This window comes from Indicator indicator, chromosome 12, assembly GCF_027791375.1.
Source record: "Indicator indicator isolate 239-I01 chromosome 12, UM_Iind_1.1, whole genome shotgun sequence".
NCBI classification, from domain to species: Eukaryota; Metazoa; Chordata; class Aves; order Piciformes; family Indicatoridae; genus Indicator; species Indicator indicator.
Window position 1 is genome coordinate 23,566,489 of NC_072021.1, and position 23,308 is coordinate 23,589,796.

Sequence of the window (23,308 nt, forward strand, 5' to 3'; positions counted from 1 at the left end):
GTGGAGAATCTTGGGTTAGGTATAAAATACCCTTCAGAGACTCAAAGATTCATAGAATGGTTTGGGTTGGAAGGGACCTTAAAGACGATCTAGTTATCTAGTTCCAACCCCCCTGCCCAGGCAAGGGACGCCTTCCACTAGACCAGGTTGCCAAAGGCTTCATTCAGCCTGGCCTTGGACACCTTCAGGGAGGGTGCATCCACCACCTCTCTGGGTAACCTGTTCCAGGGGTTGTATGTGGTTTTATTTTTTAAGTAGTGATGGATATCTCATGGTGGTTTCATGAAGCAAGCACGTGGGATATCGTGGTGAGAACATTCCCTCCTGGGGTTGCTCCATGGCTGCTTCTAGAAGGCGTAGTGCCCAACGCCAAGCTTTTGGGTTTAAATCAGGAGAACTAAAGGAGGGCTTCCAGCTCTGGGCTTTGGACTGAGATCCCTCTCCATTGGCCATCATCAAGCCAGATTATGGATCTGGCTGCCACCATGAGGACATCTGGTGCAGGCAGCTTTTCTCTATCATCTTGCTTGGCATGGGGGTGGTGAGGAGGGGGGAGACAGGTTCACAGAAAAAGCCACCTTGCCCTTACAGTATCCCAGCAAAATCTTCTCCCCACCCATTCTAAACTGTGTTGCAGACATCTCCAAGCTAGAGATGGATTCCTTCAGGGGAAGCAGTGAGCCTGTGCCTCATGTCACCACCCTCATAGCCCATCTTCTCTGCTGGTGTTGGTAGAGGGGTTGTGTTTGGTGCCAGTTGGAGAATTTCCCTAATCATGGTGGGTTTGGGTTTGGTTTGGTTTTTTACTTTGTACATGGACCTTTTATGGATTAAAAAAGCACTGATTCAGAAACTCTTGGTAGCTCATCTCTGTTATCAATTACAGTTGGACTGGGAGCACCCCCTATGGAGTAGAACAAGCCATGGATTGGGTTTGCAAATGGATTGAATTTGGGAGTCATGTGAACCGAAGTCTGGAGCTGTTGAGGTTGGGAGAGGAGGATGGGTGTCAGGAGCATGAGGCCTTGGGCTGTTTAGCCTGGAGAAAAGCAGTCTGAGAGGGGATCTTCTCAATGCTCAGCAAGAGCTGAAGGACAAAGGTCAAGAGGATGTGGACAGACATTTCTTAGTGGTGCCCAGTGACAGGACAAGGGGTAACAGGCACAAACTTGAGCATAAGAAGTTCCATCTAAACATGAGGAGAAACTTCTTTAATTGAAGGGTGATAGAGCAGTGAAAAAGACTGCCCAGAGAGGTGGTGGAGTCTTCATCTCTGGAGACATTCAAAACCCACCTGGATGTGTTTCTGTGTGACCTTCTCTGGGTGAACCTGCCTTGGCAGAGTGGTTGGACTTGATAATTTCCAGAGGTCCCTTCCAACCCCTACCATTCTGTGATTAGGCTCTTGTACAGCCTGATCCAAGGCAAAATGAGCTCCTAAACATCCAGATCAGCCCAACAACCCTTGGTTCAGGCATCATCTCCATCTCCAGTGTGGTGTACTGTGAGCTGGTGGCTTTGTCATGGGTTATTTCATGGAAGTAAGGAGAGAGGTGCTCAGACTGGACCCCATGGGGAGGTTTCTTCTGGAAAATATAAGGAAAGCATTTGAGAGAGGCATCTTGGTTTTGCCCAGCATGCTTTCATCACATCACAGACTGGTTTGATTTGGAAGGGACCTTCAAGATCACCTAGCTCCAAACCCTGTTGCCATGCAGCAGGGACACTTCCTACTAGAACATGCTGCTGAAGGCCCCACTTTTGATCTGCTGATTTTAGGTTTCCAAGGGGGTTTCCAGCAAGGGTTTCCAAACCTCTTGTTTTTGGAAGAGCACAGACAGGAGTAATTCCTCTTGAGAGATATCAGGGTGGGTATCTACCAAGCCAGGATGAAAATGGCATCTGACCCTTTTGGGATATATTTGTGTAACTTAAGGTATTTCCCTCTTTATCAGACCTCCTTCTGTACCCAGCAGCAACCTCAAAGCTGTACCAAGATTTTTAAGCCACCCACAGTAAGATCTTCTGCTGCAGCAGATCCTTTTCCCGCCCACGTTCAGTGGATGTGGGAAACATGACTCCATAGCAGGGATGACGTATATTCAGATGAGATGTGTCCTCTATCAGCAAGAACCTGGTGCTCACTGCTTCTCTCCATGGCTGTCTTCTCCATCTGGACCTAGAAGGTGAAGAGATATCCTGTAGGATCCTGGTGCTGAGGGACAACATGGGTAGAAAGCTCAAAAACCATTGCAAAAATAGCTTTAGAGTAGCTAGGAACTTGAGTTTGTGTCTGAGGAGATCAGCTCTGGGGTGGGCTCTGGAGCTGAGGCCAGGTATGACCAGTTAATGCAACTATTAGGGGAATGTTTTGGCTAGAGAGAAAGTGCAAAGAAGGTTTATTTTTATCCCTGGTTGATTTCTAGGGCCCCTGAGACAGCAAACAGTGGTGCCCACCACCCTGGAAACCCCATCAGAGAGAGCCCAGACATCTAAGGGAGGTTCATCCTGGTTTCCTGCCTTTGAGGTTGAATTTTCCTCCTCTCAGGGCTTCATGCTTGATAATAAAAATCTCCTGGCCCGTATTTCAGCCCTTCCAGCATGGTGGGAAGGTGTTTTTATTTTCCTCTCCATTAAGCACACAACAGATCTCTTAATAGAAGAGGAGAAGCTACCTGCAGTGTCAGAGTTGTGGCCATGTCCTCGCTTCACGGCTCATTGGCAACATATCCCATAATAGCTTCTCTGGAGGCTACAAATTAATGCTCCTGCCTGTTCCCTGGGGACAATAGAGGGAAAGCAGCTACTGGGCTGATGGTCCTGAGCCCCAAGATGGTTAGGTGCTGGGATGCTGCAGCTGTGCAAGGTCCTACTCCTGCTCACTATGCTGATTTCATAGAACCGTAGAATGGGTTTGGTTTAAAGAGACATTTAGAAGTCATCTAGTCCAATACCCTGCAGTCAGCAGGGACATCTGCACCTAGAGCAGGTTGCTCAGGGCCCCAAACAACCTGACCTGGAATAGTTCCAGGGATGGGGGAATGTACCACCACTCTGAGCAACCTGGGCCAGGGTCTCACCACCCTCAGTGTGGAAAGTGTCTTCCTTTTCTCCAGTCTAGATCTCCCTCTTTTAGTTTCAAACCATCACTCTTTGTCCTGTCACAACAGGCTCTGATAGAAAGTCTGTCCCCAGCTTTCTTAACAGTCTCTTCAAGCACTGAAAGGCCACCAGGAGGTCTCCCTGGATCCTTCTCTTCTTCAAGATGAACAACCCTAACTCTCTCAGTGTGGCCTCACAGCAAAAGGGTTCCAACCCTCAAATCATTGCTGTGGCCTCCTCTGTCCCCACTCCAACAGGTCCATATCTCTCCTGTGCTGAGGACTCCAGAGCTGGCCCCAGCACTGCAGGTGGGGTCTCAGCAGAGGGGCAGAATCCCCTCCCTCCACCTGCTGCCCACATTGCTGGGGATCAGCCCAGGACAGGGCTGGCTCGTGTCCAGCTTTTCACCCACCACTTTGCAATTTCAGGATCAGGTCCTTCAGCAGCACCTGGTGCTACTTTCAAACAGTCCTGGACTAGGAATGGATCAATGGGATCATCTCAGATGAAGGATGGGATACAGTAGGTTTTCTTCTGCTCCCAGGAGGGCAACTGATGCTGTGGTCACTTTGTCCTGTTGTGCTTCCTCCATCATGGAATCGTAGAATTGTTTTGGTTGGAAGATCACCAAGGCCAACCATTAACACTGCCAGGTCACCACTAAACCATGTCCCTCAGCACCACATCTCCAGGGCTTTTCAACCCTTCCAAGGATGGGGCCTCCACCACTTCCCTGGGCTGCCTGCTTTATGGAAGCTGTCACCCTTGGCCCTTCTGAGCACTCCTGTTCTCAGTGCAGTGTGCACTGCCACCCTCCTTTCCAGCCTGCGCCCACTAGAGGGCAGCAGCACCCTGTCCAATGCTCCCACTCCTCGCAGCACCAGCAACCTCCATCTGCCCGGGGAGGGCTGAAGCCCCCCTGGACCCGCACTACCCCCCAAGGTTGAGTAGAGGTATCCCTGGGTGCGCTGGAGACCAGCACGTTGCAAAGCATGGCAAAGTAGTTTTCAACCATAACGTCTGCAAACTTCTGATGTGGAAAGTGTGCAAGTAATAAAGCCAAGGACTCTGAGCTCCACCCACCCCATAAAGGAAGGGCTGAAATCTTGCTGGGAGCACTGGGAGCACCCATCCTGCTCCCACAAGCTGGTCCTGAGGCCCTGTTGGAGCTGTAGAAGAAAAGCCAGCAGGTTCAGCAGCTGGTGGAGATAGAAGCTGGCAGCTTTGCACTAGAGGGCAGAATCGTTACATGCTGAATGCTGCTCCCTGCAGCCTGGCCAACTCTTCCTCTCCTCAAGCCACTCCAGCACAGGATGGGATGGTGTTCGAGTCCCAGATTGCCCCCGATGCTACACACACCCATGGATGCAGCTGTATGACTTTGTGCAAACCATCTGTGTGCTCATTGCCAGCCCTTGCTCTAGCAGCTGCCTCGATGCTGCCCAGTGGGCAAAGTGCTGCTGGGAGAAGAAGGAAGACAAGGTACCACCAGCAAGGAGCTGCCAGACAGCTGCTTGTCCCCCAGGGTCTGTCACCTTCAGCTGCTTCCTATCAGGGGCAGAAGCAGTGGCTACAGTTCCACCATTCCCATCCTTGTGTGGTCCCTGGGGAGTGTTCAAGTCCCTTTCCAGGCACAGGAGCCAGTATGTCCCATGTGGGAGCAGGTCAGACCTGGCCCATGGTGGATCTGGTCTGACAGTGGGGCAGGGATGGAGAAGGAATCTCCTTTGACCTCTTGTGCCCTATTTTCTGTGGGACATTAGAGTTTCTGAAGGGTGTGTGCTCTGTAGTCTAAAAGAAGATGGGGGATGATGCTGGTCCTCTATAGGATTTATCCCCTGAACATGTCTGAAGGCATTATGGGTCAACTTTTCTAACTTAGTAGCTTTCACACAGCCTCCACCCCAACCCCTTCCTTATCTTAGTTTACAAAACTTTCACTTTAGATACAGCTGCCCCACGCCAGGATTTGCATCTCCATATGAGGAGCTGCCTCTGACTATGTGATTGCAAGAGCAGCAGCAAGAGATGGATGAGTTTCCACTGCACCACAAACTTCACTGGCATAAGAAATCCACCCTGGACCAGAGATGTGGGGCTTTCACAGGCTGCAGGATGCATTGGGAGAACATTCTGTGTCTACACCAAGCAAAAAGGGCAAGAATGTGATGCTGTGGTGCAGAGATCATGTTGTGATGAAGGAAGGTCATGTTATGGAGCAAGATGGACATGGAGCAAGGAGGTCACACTCTGATGAGGAAAGGTGATGTAGAGCAAAGTGGACCTGCTATGGGGCAAGGAGGCCATGTTGTGATGAAGGAAGGTCATGTTGTAGATCAAGATCATGCTGAGGGGAAAACATGTCATGCTGTGGAACAAGAGAGCTAGAGCAAGAACATCAACCTATAGCACAGTGGCACTTGAGCTACACAGTCATGCTGTGGGTCAAGGATGTTGCACTAGGGAGTAAGAGAGTTGTGCTGTGAGCAAGGTAGATGTGCTGCAGGGCCAGTGGGTCCTGCTATGGGGCAATGGGGTCATGCTCTGAAGCAGGAGGGGCATGCTGGGGAGCAAGGTAGACATCCAACAGGGCAAGAGGGTCATGAAATAGGGCAACAGGGGACATACTGTGGAGCAAGAAGGCTTTCAGAGTTCTGGTACTCAGTGGAGATCCCTCATACGTAGGAGCAAGTGCAGCTGGTGTGACCTCCCTCTGCGTGGGTTAGGCAGGGATTTGCTTTGCTTTGAGCCAAGCCAGCAACCTCCATGACTCCCCAGGAGTTGTGTCCTGCTCAGCTCCTGGAGAGCAGGTGCAAATAAACCCTGCAGCACCCAGGAGCAACAAATTCAAAGAACCACAGAATCATTAAGGTTAGAAAAGATCTCTAAGATCAACAAGTCCAACCATCAACCTTACACCACCATGGCCACTTCACCCTGTCCCAAAAGTGCCATGTCTACACGTTTTTTGAACACCTCCAGAGATGGTGACTCCACCACCTCCCTGGGCAGCCTGTTCCAGTGCCTGACCACTCTTGCAGCAAAGAAATTGTTCCTCATGTCCAACCTAAACCTCCCCTGGTGCAACTTGAGGCCACTTCCTCTTGTTTTATTACTTGTTTCTTGGGAGAAGAAACCAACCCCCACCTGGCTGCAATCTCCTTCCAGGGAGCTGTAGACACACAGAGGTTCTCCCCTCACTCTCCTTTTCTCCAGACTAAACAGTGCCAGTTTCCTCAGCTGCTCCTCACCAGACCTGTTCTCCAGACCCTTCATCAGCTTTGTTTTCCTTCTGTGGACCTGCTCCAACACCTCAATGTCCTTCTTGAAGTGAGGGCCCCAAAACTGACCCAGAATTCAAGATAAGGCCTCACCAGTGCCCAATACAGAGGAACAATCCCTGCCCTAGTCCTGCTGGCCACACTATTGCTGATGCAGACCAGGATGCTGGTAGTCTGATTGGCCACCTGGACACACACAGTGGCTCATGTTCAACCAGCTGTCCACCAACACCCCCCAGGTCCTTTTCTGCTGGGAAACTTTCCAAGGTGGTACAATTCAAGGCGGTGCATCTTCTCTCTTTCTCCCATGGTGTACCTCCTTCCATACCCTTTGACTTTCCCAACCACTTCATCTTTTCTCTCCCATCTTGGGAGCAATCCTCCTTTTTGTTGTGTGGTTTTTTTTTTTCTCTTTAATCTCCTGCAGTCACGAAGAAGCAGGTCTTTAATGGGAAGGACAGAAGTGAGCCGTTCGGAAATGGCTTCTGAATCTTTAATAAAGCAAAACATTGCCTGGACCATAAACATGTGATGACAGCAACAAGAGGCTCTCAAAGCTTCTTGCCTGCCTGGTGGTTCTTTACTTAACTCTACCATAATGGCTTTAATAGCCCGGGAGGGAGCTGAGGTGAAAGTCCTATTAAAAAATGTATTTCCGAATTTAATTGAGGCTCCATCTGTGGGGAAAGACAAAGGAGAGGTCGCTCCACAAGAGAGCCATGAAGGAAAAAAATAATAAAATAAAGCCTCCCTCCACTTCTTCATTCCCCACCCCAGCTCCTGCCCTGCCTGGTTAGTGCCCAGCAGCACAGAATCATAGAATTATTTTGGTTGGAAAAGACCTCTAAGATTATTGAGTGCAACCTTCAAGCTAGGACCACTATGGCCATTAAACCCTGTCCCAAAAGCACCATGTCCACACGTTTCTTGAACCTCCACCACTTCCCTGGGCAGCCTGACCACTCTTGCAGGAAAGAAATTGTTCCTAATATCCAACCTAAACTTCCCTTGGCACAATTTCAGGCCATTTCCTCTCATTCTATCACCCAATACTAGAATCCCAACCATGAAGATGGATCTGGAGGACCTTCAGAATGTTCTTTTCTTGGAGGACACCATCAGCCCTCTGGGACTGTCCCTTGCATGAAGGGGAATCCCTCCGTTTATGATGCACCTCCTCTGGTTTTGCAAGGCTGTTCCCTTCACAGCTGGCCAGGATGAATGGCTGTGGGCCACAAAGCACATCAGCATGTGGGCAGCACCACCATCCATACTGGGCAGCATCACCATCAATACTAGGACAGCACCACCACCCATACTGGGCAGCATTATCTGCCTGTGTTCTGTGGTGGCCTCACCAGAGGTATCACCTAGACAAAACATTTTGACTGTCCCCCCACCAGCCTGACCTGCACGTGGCCTCCCAGTCACCCATCAGTCTGTCCAGCTGTATCCACAGGTTCCTGTATCCACCTGGTCCCACACACAGCAGCAGCAGCAGAATCAATCTTTTTGCCCCAGGTCCATCAACATCTGTTCATCCATCCATCTATTCATTCCCCTCTATCAGTCTATCTATCCACCCATCTACCTACCTATTTATCTGCCTCTATATCCATCTATCTGACCATCCATCTAACTGTTCATCTATCTACCAGTCCATCTATCCACCTATCTGCCCATCCATCTCTCTACCTATCAGCCTATCTATATATCTGGCCACCTTCTCTAACCTTCCATTGATCCATCTGTCCATCCATCTATCTCTCCATCTATCCTGTCATGCAGCACTGAGCTTTTCACCATCCAGCTTTGTACACTGAGACCTTTGGAACCCTTTAAAGAAGTCACCAGGGATAAGACCAGCACTCCAGACTGGGGGACATCCCCTATGTCCTGGATCACCACCATGTGGGGATAGACATGCTGAGAGAAAATGTCTTCTCTCTCTATTAGAAGATGGATGGATGAATATGAGGACAAAAAGACAAAGAAGGTGGATGGATGGGAGACAAGAAAAGGAGGAATGGAAGAGGAAGCTCTTGGAGTCAGGGTGGGAGACATCCCAGCCAACTCAAACCATGCAGATGGATGGCAGATAGGAAAAGGAGAAATATAAGAGGAAGCAGTTGGGATCAGGTTGGGAGACATCCCAGTTGCTCAAACCATGCCAGCCACAACCGTTCAAATTAGTGATGAAGAAGATGGTTCAGGAGAGGAGGAATTCACTCCTTCCTCCACCCCCTTCCCACATTCCTTCTTGTGGAGCACCACCCTGAGTCAGCGGATCTGCCGAGGGCACGCCACCGGCTCTATTAATTGGATTAATAAAGACACACGTCAGGGAGGTAATTACTGGTTAATTGGGGCTGACAAGGTTGTCAGGGTTTGTCCCTCCAAGGGACAATTTCCCGTCCCCAGCCCTCTCCTTTCCCCACCCGTGCCGAGTCAGTCTCCTTGATTAAAAATCAGAGAGTCCATAACCTTCTGCTGCCAAACCCTGAGGAACCTGCTGCCTCCAGAGCCCTGTGACAGGGCAGGCTGGTGGCATCTGCCACCTCCAGCCACCAGCTCATCTGGGGAGCATGGTCCAAGCTGTTGGCACACAGGTAGCCAAGTGCTGGCGTCTCCAAGGTCTGTGTCCAGAGTCACAGAATTGTCTTGGTTGGAAAAGATCTCCAAGGTCATCAGGTCTGATCGCTGACCTAACACCACCATGGCTGCCAAGGTACAAAGCAGAGGTGCTGGTCTCTTTTCAGTGGTGGTCTGTGATAGGACAAGGGGCAGCGGATACAAACCGGAACCCAGGAAGTTCCAACTCAGCATCAGGAGAAATTTCTTCACTGTAAGGGTACTGGAGCCCTGAAGCAGGCTGCCCAGAGCAGTTATGGATTGTCCTTCTCTGAAGACTTTCAAGACCCATCTGGATGCATTACCATGACCTGCCCTGGGTGACCCTGCTTTGGCACAGGGATTGGACTTAATGATCTCTGGAGGTCCCATCCAACCCCTACCATTCTATGATTCTATGATTCTGCACCCATCCATACCACCTTAACTCCCTGATGATGCTGCAAGGTGCCAAGAGGAGACACTGGATGCTGCAACCAGGGTCAATAAACATATATTGATGTACAGCAACTCTCATGCTAGAATATCCAAGAACTTATAGAAGGTCCTCAATGTCACAGATTCATAGGTTCATAGAATAGTTTGGGCTGGATGAGACTTTAGAGATCATCCAGTTCAAACTCCCCTGCCATGGACAGGGACACCTCCACTAGACCATGTTACTCAAGGACCTGTCCAGCCTGGCCTTGAATACCTCCACTGAGGGAGCATCCACAATCTCCACGGGCAACCTCTTCCAGTGTCTCACCACCCTCACTGTAAAGAATTTCTTCCTAATCTCCAGTCTAAACCTGCCCTCCCCTTCTACTTCTTGAAGGAAACCCAAACTCCAACACCCCCACCATGACACGCAGGTGACTCTTTCAGACCAGGAAATGCTCATTGGAAATGAGTTAAGAAAACAAATTTCCCTGAGGAAAGATCTCAGTCTGATGATATCTTGGTGATGAAACCTTTCCACTCTGCCAAAAACTTTCCCTGCCCTTTCCGTGGAGCATGTCCCTGCTGTCACTCTCCAGCTGAGAATCATCTCTGCCTCTCCCTGGCTTCCTGCCTAAGTGGAGATACCCAGCATATGTCCAAACTCCTTGCCCTGCATGACCAGGATGCCTCAGGGCAGCCCAGTGCTGAGCTGTGCACAGCTGGATGCTAAATCCTGCACGTTTCATGCCGTGCCTGTAAGCTCTACACAGCTGGATGCTGCACAGCTGGATGCTGAGTTGTGTCAAGCTGTGCAGGGATAAGGAGCTTGGCACAGCTGGATATGACTCTGGCATGGTTGGATGCTGGGCTCTGCACAGCTGAATGCTGCCCAGCCTAGTGCTGAGCTCTGCATGGGTTGGTGCTGAGCTCCTCTGCATGAGGAGCTTGGCACAGGTGGACAGTGAATCTGGCACAGCTGGATGCTGGGTTCTGCATGGAGATTTGGAGCTGGCAAAGCTGGGTGCCAAATCCAGCATATCTGAATGCTGCTCAGCCTGGTGCTGAGCTCTGCGTGGGGTGGTGCTGATTCTCACACAGGTGTGAGGAGCTTGGTGCAGCTGGATGCTGAGCCCTGGACATTTGATCCTGAACTCTGCACATCTGGATGCTGCACTGTGCACCAATGCTCTGCACAGCTGGATGCTGCAGAGCTGGATGCTGAGCTGTGCCAGGCTGGTGATGTGTCCTACACAGGGATGAGGACCCTGGCTCATCTGGGTATGACTCTGGCAAGAACATCCAAAGTCTGGCACAGCTGGATACCAAATCCATCACATGGGTGCTGAGCCCTGCACATCTGGATGCTACAGAGGCCAGGAGGGAGTCAGATGAAGTGAGATTGTGCAGCCTCAGCAGCACTGCAGCCTTGAAGTGCTGAGCTTTGGGGAGCAGATAACAAATTGGGTGTTAAGGGGGGGGATGAAGGTGTAGGGCTGACCTCACATAAAAAGCTCAAGGGCTTCACGGGGAACTGGTCATGCCCCAGTAAACATAATCAACACTGGTTTGTGTTTATGCTTAGCTGTGGCTGCACCAAGGCTCTAGTGGGGTGTGAGCAAAGCCAGTGAATCACTGCCTGGGGAAGTCAAAAATGAAGAGCAGCTGGTGGGACTGGGAGGACTGCAGGGGTCAGAGCCTGTCCTTGCAGTTGGAGTAACTGGTCAGGCTGGGAGGGTGCTCCATGAGGACTGTGAAAAACAAGGAGGAGGGTTACATGGCTAGCAAGGCTCTAAGGGCAAGGATCTGCTTGGATTCAGTTCAGCCCTGCAGGAAAATTTGGGTTTTGCCCTGTGGAGTTGGCTCAGTCCTCCAGACAACGCCCCCAGATGTTTTGTACTTAGAATCACAGAATCATTTTGGTTGGAAAAGACCTTTAAGATCATCAAGACCAACCACTATCTAACTCTACTTCCTTGGAGCAGAAAGGAAAGTGAGGGCTTTTCCCATGTTGAGCTGTCTCAACCCTTCAGAGAATCCCCCACACCCCTCCCCACCTCTCGTACTTCGAATCATAGAATCATTGTGGTTGGAAAAGAGCTTGAAGTCATGGAGTCCAACCATTATCTAACTCCATTTCTTTGGAGCAGGAGAGAAACAGAGGCAGAATCACTGATTTTTTTTTTTTTTTGGGGGGGGGGGTTGGTTTGGAAAAGACCTTTAAGACCATGGAGTCCAACCATTATGTAACTCTTCTTCCTTGGAACAGAAGGGAAACTGAGGCAAATGGGGTCAGCTGGCTGGGCTGGGTCTGCTTCTACCCTTTATCTTCTCTAATCACCAGGTTGAGGGATGGAAGGTGGCATTTCCTCAGCTGCTTATGAGATAGAATCAAATCTTTAAATCCTTCCTGAGCCAAAATCAACCTCCCAGCCCAGGAGCTGTCTTGTGGAGAGCATGGAGGTATTGAAGTGGGTATGGAATTGCTTGAAGAGCTGTTAAATTGCCATCATGGGTAATACCACTAAGAGGATGTGACTACAGACACTTGAACTTCTTAATGACCCAATTTGGGACACATTTTCTTTCTCCCCATGTTTTTTTAATGTTGTTTTAATTAAATTAGACCAAGACAACATGATCATTTTGGCAGCATCTTCACTGAGAGCTTGTCCTTCCCTCATTCACAGCTGAGATCAGAGAATCACAGAATCATTAATGTTGGAAAAGACCTTTAAGATCATCAGGCCCAACTGTCAACCTAACACCACCATGCCCACTAAACCGTGTCCCTCAGCACCACATCTAAATGTCTTTCAAACCCCTCCAGGGATGGGGACTTCACCACTGCTCTGGGCAGCCTGGTCCAAGCCTTGACAACCCTTCTAGGGAAGAAATTCTTCCTCATGTCCAAACTAAATCTCCCCTGGCACAACTTGAGGCCATTTTCTCTCATTCTGTCACTTGTTCCTTGGGAAAAGAGACTGACCCCCACCTGGCTCCAACCTCTTTTCAGGGAGTTGTAGAGAGACAGAAGGTCTCCCCTTTTCCTCTCCAGACTTAAAAAACTCAGATTCCTCAACTGCTCCTCACAAGACTTGTTCTCCAGATCCTTTGCCAGCTTCATTGCCCTTCTCTGGACACATTCCAGCACCTCAAGGTCCTTCTTGGAGCGAGGGGCCCAAAACTGAGGCCAGGATACAAGGTGCGACAGGAATTGTATTATGCTGGTGTTATCTCCACCAAAACTCAACAAAAAGGGATGGAAAAAGAGGTTGGGAAAGTAGGAAAGTCAACAAGCTGAACTACAATCTTGGTACCAGGACAGATGATGCAGAGAAGGTTTTTGATGCCCCATACCAAGGACCTGGCTGTTCAAAGGGGGTTGGGCCCTCCATTCCATGCTTCCCACCATAGAAAGAAAAGGAAATGATGAAAACATGGAACTGTTACGGTTGGAAAAGACCTCCAAGATCATCAAGTCCAACCATCAAGCTAACACCACTGTGGCCATTAAACCATCTCCTGAAGTGCTATGAAACATGATTAGAGCAAAGAGGTTAGGCTAAACTCAGGAAGTCTTGGAGCAAAAGCTGATCCTCAAAGGATGCACCATCATAACCCGACAAAAAGGCAACTAGTGGAGAACAGCAGCATCATTTGCCCCAAATCCCTCTGGAGACAGAGGCTGAGGAGGCCAGAAGGATGTCACAAGGCCCATAATGATCCCCACTCTCTGCTTTTTAAGCCAAGAGCTGCTTTTTGAGAGCTCTGGGGTAAGCAGGGCAGGAGACACCAAGCTGAGGCCAGTGTGGAAGGAGAGTGATTATGTGAGCCATAAATCAGCAGCATGGGGCTGATGATATAATAATGGTGATATGATGTCATCTCCATCCTGCCCATTGATTTTTTTTTTTGCTTTCTTTCTTCTTTTTTTTCCCTTCTCAGACAACCAGCTTTTCCCATCCATCACCCTGCCCAAGCCCATGCTGAAGCTGCTGCAGCTCTTTGTTGATTGAGCCCCAGCACCCTGCTACAGGTCTCCCCTGTGCTGAGGGCTCCAGAGCTGGCCCCAGCACTGCAGGTGGGGTCTCAGCAGAGGGGCAGAATCCCCTCCCTCCACCTGCTGCCCACACTGCTGGGGATCAGCCCAGGACAGGACTGGTTCTGGGCTGGCAGTGCACACTGCTGGCTCATGTCCAGCTCTTCACTCACCAACACCTCCAAGTTCTCTTCCACAGGGCTGCTCTCCAGCCCTTCACCCCTCAGCCTGGATTGATACTGAGGATTGTCCAACCCAGATGCAGAACCTTGCACTTGGCCTTGTTGAAATTCATGAGGTTCAGAGAGACCCACCTCTGAAGCCTGTCCAGCTCCCTCTGGATGGCAACTTCTCACCTTACATTCCTGACCTTCCTCCCATCTCCCAGCCTCACTGAAGCCCCTGGTAATGGAGCTGTGTCTATTTTTGCACTTCTTCAGAGCCGCTGGACGCTGCTTACACTGATACACTTGGCTGTGACACAGATACATCTCAAATGACCTGACACACCTCAGCCACTGACTGTGATGCTCACTCCTTCATCTCCACCATGGTCCATAGGAGGCTGATGGCCTCCATCCTGCCCTGCAGACTCCACTGATCATAGAATCACAGGATGTTTTGGGCTGAAAGGGACCTTTAAAGATCATGTTACAGAATCACAGAATCATCACAGAATCAACCAGGTTGGAAAAGACCTTTGAGATCAACTCCAACCTATCACCCAACACCATCTAATCAACTAAACCATGGCACTAAGTGCCTTGTCCAGATCTTCCCCTGCTCAAATTTGGATCTGATGCCCATGATGACCAGAGAACAGCTCATAGTAGGCTAGTGCAGCTCTCCTGGAAGAACTCTCTCTTCTCTTTACTTTCCTTTATAACTCATACACTTGTGCCTGTAGAACAAAGGGTTTCCATCTCATACTCCTGTTGTCTCCATACTCACACAGGAGAGACCACAGGGTTCATTGTGGCATGGACTCTTCCTTTTTAGCTGTAAGAGAGTTCAACTCTGCTAGCCAAACCCATTGGCTCATCTTCAGCATAGCAGTGTCCTGGCTTCACACAGCCTGCTCTCAGAAGCAAGTCCCCTCCCCCACACAGAGGTGGGCAGGAAAAACAACCCAAAAAAAAAAACCCTTCAGGTTGAGATAAAGAGTTTACTGAGATGATAATGCTGTGTGGGTTTTTTCTTTATTGAACTTAATATTGGCCTATCAAAATCATGTTTAGATTTGTCAATAAATTATCTAATATCCAAGAGTAGTGGAACATCCTGAAACTAACCATTTTAAGCATCTAGCAATCACTAAAAGTCAATAAGTTGTATTTGAATCTTATTTTAATATCCATTCTTCCTCAATGACACTGCTTTCAGCCTGCCCCTTTTCTACTCTACCCTACCAGCCCCATTTCCCCCTTTTTTTTTCCCCTCAAATCACAGAGCACCTGGGCTTTGTTAGAGTCTCCTCCCACCCCAGGTGCAGCCACTTTGCACTCCCCACCCACTCCCCTTTTTAATCCCACCAGGAAAGGCACTAGCCCCAAGCTGAGCCCATCTGGGCTGAGGAGTCCTCCTCTCATCACTGGTGAGTCTCCATGATGCACACTGGGTGAGTGGTGATGGTGGGCAAAAGGCCAGGGGGGCCTGGTGGCCCCCTGGTCAGCTAGGAAGAGGTTCAGAGCTACTGCAATATCATTCATGGGTGCTGGCTGGGGCTCCTCACCAGGGCTGAGCTCCTCCATGTGGTAGCTTGGTTGGGTGAGGGTCTTGCCCCTGGCTCTGGGATGATTGCAAAAATGGTGGTGGTGGAGCAGGAGCTGTTTAGGTGGGGTGGGGGATGGTGTAGAGGGAGCAGGAGCTGCTTGGGCAGGCTGGAGGCTGGTGTAGAGGGGGCAGGAGCTGCTTGGGCAGGCTGGAGGCTGGTGTAGAGGGGGCAGGAGCTGCTTGGGCAGGCTGGAGGCTGGTGTAGAGGGGGCAGGAGCTGCTTGGGCAGGCTGGAGGCTGGTGTAGAGGGGGCAGGAGCTGCTTGGGCAGGCTGGAGGCTGGTGTAGAGGGGGCAGGAGCTGCTTGGGCAGGCTGGAGGCTGGTGTAGAGGGGGCAGGAGCTGCTTGGGCAGGCTGGAGGCTGGTGTAGAGGGGGCAGGAGCTGCTTGGGCAGGCTGGAGGCTGGTGTAGAGGGGGCAGGAGCTGCTTGGGCAGGCTGGAGGCTGGTGTAGAGGGGGCAGGAGCTGCTTGGGCAGGCTGGAGGCTGGTGTAGAGGGGGCAGGAGCTGCTTGGGCAGGCTGGAGGCTGGTGTAGAGGGGGCAGGAGCTGCTTGGGCAGGCTGGAGGCTGGTGTAGAGGGGGCAGGAGCTGCTTGGGCAGGCTGGAGGCTGGTGTAGAGGGGGCAGGAGCTGCTTGGGCAGGCTGGAGGCTGGTGTAGAGGGGGCAGGAGCTGCTTGGGCAGGCTGGAGGCTGGTGTAGAGGGGGCAGGAGCTGCTTGGGCAGGCTGGAGGCTGGTGTAGAGGGGGCAGGAGCTGCTTGGGCAGGCTGGAGGCTGGTGTAGAGGGGGCAGGAGCTGCTTGGGCAGGCTGGAGGCTGGTGTAGAGGGGGCAGGAGCTGCTTGGGCAGGCTGGAGGCTGGTGTAGAGGGGGCAGGAGCTGCTTGGGCAGGCTGGAGGCTGGTGTAGAGGGGGCAGGAGCTGCTTGGGCAGGCTGGAGGCTGGTGTAGAGGGGGCAGGAGCTGCTTGGGCAGGCTGGAGGCTGGTGTAGAGGGGGCAGGAGCTGCTTGGGCAGGCTGGAGGCTGGTGTAGAGGGGGCAGGAGCTGCTTGGGCAGGCTGGAGGCTGGTGTAGAGGGGGCAGGAGCTGCTTGGGCAGGCTGGAGGCTGGTGTAGAGGGGGCAGGAGCTGCTTGGGCAGGCTGGAGGCTGGTGTAGAGGGGGCAGGAGCAATGGTGAGGGGGCAGGAGCTGCTTTGGGAAGATGGGGGGGGGAGGCAGGGGGGTTCAAGTGGCCACTCCCAACTCTGGTGATTCCAAAACTCTACAATCTAGTTCCATACTTCAGTCTCTCTGCAAAAGAGCCCATCAGTACTCGAAGAGCACATCAGAGCTTTGGGCATACATCATCAGTACCCCCACTGGAAGGATACATTACTCCTTTGTATCTTGGCCAAGTCATGATTTCTGCCACTGTGCTTCTGTTCCTAGGCTCCAGCCCCCAGTGAATGGGATTGTTAATGGTCTATCCAAGAAAGGAAAGTTGCAGAAGGGTCAGACCAGCCAAACCAGAGTATGAGGTGGAATACAACCACACCAGGACTGCACTCCTCCAGTTGCTTATTTCTCCCTTCTCTTCCTGCCATAAACCTCAGCATCCACAGTAGGGGAATCACAAAATGTCAGGGGCTGGAAGGGACCTCAAAAGCTCATCCAGTCCAGCCCCCCTGCCAGAGCAGGTCACACAGGAACTCACCCAGGCAGGCCTTGAATATCTCCAGAGAGGAACACTCCACGACCCCCTGGGCAGCCTGTTCCAGTGTTCTGTCACCCTCACAGTGAAATAATTCTTCCTCCTCTTTCCATGGAACTTCCTATGCCTCAGCTTCCACCATTGTCCCTTGTGCTGGCATGGGGCACCACTGAGCAGAGCCTGGCTCCAGCCTCTGGGCACTCCCCCTGCACATATTTATAAACATTGATGAGGTCACCTCTCAGGCTCCTCTTCTCCAAGCTACAGAGCCCTCAGCTCCCTCAGGCTTTCCTCATAAGGAAGATGTTCCACTCCCTTCACCATTTTTGTGGCTCTGTGCTGGACTCTCTCAAGCAGTTCCCTGAGGTCCTTCTTCAACTGAAGGGCCCAGAACTGGACACAATATTCCAGCTGTGGCCTCACCAGGGCAGAGTAGAGGGGGAGGAGAACCTCTCTTGACCTACTACCACTCTCCTGCTAATCCACCCCAGGATGGCATTGGCCTTCTTGGCCACGAGAGCACATTGCTGGCTCATGGTCATCCTCCCATTCACCAGGGGCCTCAGGTGCTTTTCCCCTTCACTGCTCTCCAGCAGGTCAGTCCCCAGCCTGTACTGGTGCATGGAGTTGTTCCTTCCCAGGTGCAAGACTCCACACTTGGCCCTTGTTGAACTTCATTCAGTCTCTCCCTGCCCAGCTCTCCAGCCTCCATTCAGTCCAAGTCTCCCTGAATGGCAGCACAACCTCCTGGTGTGTCATCCACTGCAGCAGCTTGGTGCCAGCAGCAAACTTGCTGAGAGTGCACTGCCAGGTCCTTGATGAATACATTGACCAGTCCTGGTTCCAGCACTGACCCCTGAGGGCCTCCACTAGACACAGGCCTCCCACTGGGCTCTGTCCCATTGACCACAACTCTTGGACTTCTTTCCTTCATCCAGTTCACAATCCACCTCACGACCTGATCATCCAGACCACACTGCCCCAGTTTAATTGCAAGGGTCCTGTGGGAGGTGGTGTCAAATGCCTTACTGAAATCAAGACAGACCATATCCACTGCTCTACCATCATCTATCCACCTGGTTATGTTCTCATAAAAGGCTATCAAGTTGGTCAAAGGTGACTTCCCTTTGGTAAAGCCATGCTGACTGCTCCTAATGACTGTCTTGTCCTTGTTATGCCTCTGGACAGCACCAAGGATAAGTTGCTCTATCACCTTCCCAGGGATGGCAGTGAGGATGACTGGTCTATAGTTACCCAAGACCTGGGCTCTGGCTGGCTGTGTGGACCTTCCAGCAAATATCTGGGTAGTTAAAGTCTGCCAGGAGAACCAGGGCCTGTGATTGTGGGGCTGCCACAAGCTGCTTGTGGAAGGTTTCATCACCCTGATCAGGTAGTGTGTAATAAACACCTACAAGAGTATCACCCATGCTGGCCTGCCCCTTGATTCACACCATAAACTCTCAACTCGCCCCTCATCCACCCCTGAGCTGAACCCAACACATTCTAGTTGCTCCCTCACGTAGAGAGCAACTCCACCACCTCACTGTGTTGCCCTCTCTTTCCTAAAAAAGGACACAGCCATCCATGGCCACACTCCAGTCATGGGATCTGTCCCCCCCCCTCTCTGTAATCACAACCAGATGGTGACCCCTTGACCACCTGTGGATTTCCAGCTCCTCCTGTTGGTTCCCGGTGCTGCCTGCGTTGGTGTGCAGACGTTGCAGGGAGCGAGCTGGGCACGCCGGTTCTACCCTGGGGGGGTGGGAGGTCTTCTGGTCTTCATCAGTACTGCAACACTGCCCCACTGCTGCAAGCCCAGCAGCAACCCCTGCCCCCTTCCATTCTAGTTTAAAGCTCTGTGAATGAGCCCTGCTAGTTCTTGCCCTAGACTCCTTTTCCCCCTGTGAGATTGACAGCAACGAGCACTATTCTCCTCAGGCTGTGTGCCAAGATGCTTCCAGGTGAAGACAAGATGAGAAGACACTTATTGCAAAGGCATTGATTGCCTAAGCAACCAAGCAAAGCACTAAGCACAAGCAAAGTGTTACATGCTTTTCTAATACAGAGCTGTCCCATCCCAAGTGGCTATCCTTTCACTGACATCACAGCATCACAGTATATCAGAGGTTGGAAGGGACCTCAAGAGATCATTGGGTCCAACCCCCCTGCCAGAGCAGGATCACTTAGGGTATTCCACACAGGAATGCATCCAGGTGGGTTTTGAAAGTCTCCAGAGAAGGAGACTCCATAACCCCCCTGAGGAGTCTGTTCCAGTGCTCCATCACCCTCATTGGTGATCCTCTTGGACATGGGTCCAAGCATACAATAGTTTAATACTGACAAACAAGCTTCAACATATCCAGTCAACTTCTGCCTGGTCTTTCTCTTCAGCTGCAAGATGTTTACATTCTTTCCAACTCAAAGACAAAACATAGCCTTCTCAAAAAGTTGTTCAAAGGTTGCTATCTTCCTACACAAGATAAGCCTTTCCCACCTACACCCATCCATCCTGGTGTCCTATAAAACCACTCCTTGTCAAAGAACCCAAAGCCCTGCCTATAGCACCAGTCTTGGAGCCAGGTGTTTACAGACTGGATTCTTCTATTCCCTTCTATATTGTGGTTGCGTAGTGGAAGCACAGGAGAGAAAATGACTTGTGCCCTAGACTTTTTCACCAGCCATCCCAAGGCCTTGAAGTCTCTCATCACTCTCCTCACACTATGGGTAGCAGCTTCTTCCCCACCTATCTGGAAGATCAGTAATGGATAATAGTCATCTGACCTCACCATATTGGGAGCTCTCTAGTTATATCCCTGATTCTGGCTCCAGGAAGACTTCCTTGTGATGAGGGTCAACCCTGCACATTGGACCCTCTGTTCCTGCTAGAAGTGAGTCTCCAAAAACCAGAACTACTCTTCTTTGTGGAGGAGGTTGCTATGTGCACTTCATCCCTGCTACAGCCATGGACCCTCAGCAACTCACTCACTCCCTCCATCACCTTGCAAGGACCTTTTCACAGGCCTGCTGCTCCCCATATCTTCCTTTTTCTTATCCCTGGCTTCCTGCACTCACTTATGGGGTGCTGCAAGATGGAGGTGACTGGGAGGTGATTCTGGTGGAGTGCAAGGAGCAAAACTCCACCAGACCACATGAGACCTCTTTAAAGAAAGAATGGTAAGAGAATCTAGGAGTAAAACTTCTGGTGTCCAAAGAACCCATGAAATTATTTTTCAGTAGGAAAAAAAAATAAAAAGTCCTGGTTTTGCCATTTTTAATTCCAGAAAGATGGTTGAGATTTGGGCTGATTTTGATGTTTAGAAAGTCCAGTCTCATTCTCCTGTTGGATTGTCTTTGACAACATCAGAGCACCAGAGCTTTCGGTCCAAGCATAAATCCTCCTGCCAAGGAGATCGGAGCTACCTGGAAGCAACCCACTACCTTTTTCTTCCCCATCTACTCTGCATCTGCATCAAGCTGGGACTCTGCTGATCCATGTGTGATGCTCCCTGGTTCTTCAGAGTCCCTGTAGGACAGGTTGGTCACTTCTGTCTCCCTCCTAAAGGTCCTATCTTTCTCCACCTTTGCAATAGCACCTGGAAGTCCCTGGAGCAGGAGGCTGGCCCCACGCAAGGCTAGCCCCACATGTCCTGCTTTAAAGGTATGGTACAGAGTGTCCTGAACCTTTCACTCCCTGACCAAGGTGCTCCTCAGCAGAGAGGCAAATGATGCTGGACAGATAGCCCCAAGACACTTGCAGAGATGACATTTGTCCAGTACCCACCTATCCCAGATTTGCTCCTTTATGAGACTGAAGGACAAGTCCACTCCAAACACCTTGCACAGCTTGCTTCCCCTTTTCCTTCCACTCCACCCCTGCCACAGACTGACCACAACATGCTGTGTGTGTCATCCTGGAGTCTCAGCCCTATGTGCCCTCTGCAGGAGCACTGTCCTTGAGATGTCCCCCAGAAGCTGCTGAGGAGCCACTTCCAGAGTTGCTGACTTGGTGCACTGGCTGCGCTCACGGACAGAGGCATTTTGGGGCCAGCTTCCCCACCTGGGCCCTGGAGCTGAAATCCAACACCAGGTTGACCCTTGGAAGAAGATTGACTGTCCTGTCCCTGTAAAGGACAATTTTCACTGTGGAGAGCCAGGATGATGCTCTTGGAGCTGCTGAGTGTGATATGGTCAGGACAAGCTTTCAAACTTCCCCATCCGTTTTTGAGACCCATTTCAATCATTTAGGAAAAGACCTTGAAGACCACAAAACCAAACCATTAACCAGGTTGCCACTGACCCATGCTCCTCAGCACCACACCTACATGGCTTTTCAGTCCTTTCAGGGACGTGGACTCTACCAGTGCCCTGGACAGCCCAGGACAGGGCTTGACAGTCCTTTCAAGGAACAAATTATTCCGAATGTCCAACCTAAACTTCCTCTGACACAACTTGAAGCTGCTTCCTCTTGTCCTATCATTTGTTCCTGGGGAGAGCAGACTGCCCCCCACCTCTGTCCAACCTCCTTTCAGGGAGCTGAAGAGAACCATAAGGTCTCCCCTCAGCCTCTTCCTCTCCAGGGTGAACAACCCCAGGCCCCTCAACTGCTCCTCACCAGAGCTGTCCTCCAGACCCTTCCCCAGCTTCATTGCCCTTCTCTGGACTAGATCCAGCACCTCAGTGTCCTTGGAGTGAAGGGCCCAAAACTGAACCAGTAACCAGTGCCCATTGTACAGGGACAATCCTTAATCTTGGTGGCTACACTCTTGCTGATCCAAGCCAGGATGCTATTGGCCTTCTTGGCCACCTGAGCACACTGATGTCTCATCTTCACCCTGCTGTGAGCATCATGCCCAGATCCTCTACCCAAAACCCTGTAACCATCACCCCATAACCACCTTAGAAGGTGAATTTGAAGGACTTACCAAAACCAGGACCATCCCAACATCTCAGAGCCACAGGAGAGGACATTTCTGATCTGGTCTGTCTAAAACAGAAGAAATAAATATCCACAAGTCACAGCCTAATTGGAACAAGCAGAGAACAATCAAGAAAGAATGAAAACCCAACAGCTGGCTTAGTAACTTCTCCCTTCAAACAGGCAGTAAAAAGAGCCCTCCCCCCCCCCCCCCCCCCCCCCGTCAGGTTCCTTCATGTTCCTGATTTGAAATAATTCATTTTGCACTTCTAAATTTATTTAATTTATTTTTTTATTTCCCACAGCCCAGAAGGTCAACGTTTAGTACCTCCAAAAATAAAAATAATACTAGTAGGAAAAATAAAATAATTTTAAAAAATCCTCTCTGTGCTTTGCTGGCAGAAAGCAGCAGGAGGTGAGGGGTAAGGGAGGAAAAAAAAAATCAATTTGAGCTTGGGTCAGCGGTGTGTGTGAGAGAGACCTTTGGAGCAATGGAGATTAATTTAGTAGGAGAGAGAAGGCAGAGTGGAAAAAAACGAGGAGGGGGAAGAGGAGGGGAGCCCAGCCCTGCTCTAGAGGAGATGGGGACAAGTTTGGGATGTGCTTGTTCTCTCTTTAGTAAAGATCCCAGCCTGGCCTGAGGAAATTAATCACCCCTTTGTTAGGACACAGATGCAGAAGTGCCAAGTCAGTTGCTGCACTAGAGGAAAAAAAAATCTGAGGAGCTGCTGGCTTGGTGTCCCCAGGAGAAAAGGGTGCCCAGATATGATTCCTCCTCTTTATCTCTGCTGTAAACCCACTGAGGATGCTTTGGTGTGGGGTCAAAGGGGTTTGTTTTCTTCACCTGAAGGTTAGAGAGATGGTCCAGCAGCAGATCCTTAAGGGCATCACCGGAAGCAAGCTAAAGCCAGGGTAGAGCTGAGGTGACATCCCGGATGGATGATGGGGAGTCTGGTCAGCTACTGAGCTACTGCAGTGTCTTAGAGCTGGGAGGGATGGCTCCAATCACTCATCTCCACCTGTCAAAAGCATCATCCCAGGATTATGAGTTACTATAACTGGGAGAGGATAATAAGCACCTAATCCCACGTCTGCCCAAGTCTTGGGACATCTCTGTGGAAGATGAGCTCCTCAGAAAATCTGTCCTGCTCACCTCCGCCACCACAGCGGTGGCTTCTCTGACGCGGACAGGTCTAGAGCTGCTTAAGAGCTTATGGAGCCCAGCTGGCTCATTAGAGGCACCTTCTGAGGTTGGGGATGGGAAATATGAATGTTTAAAATGGGGGTGGGGAGTTGAGGTGGAAATGAAGTAGAGCAGGAAAAAGGGGGAATTAATCTTACCCACAATCTCCCTCCACCATGGTATGCAGAAGAGCCCAGGTCATGCTTGGTGGTAATGAGTCGTTCATGGGCTGATTGATTTTATCCGTCACAACCACTGCAAAATATTCTGGGGTGGATT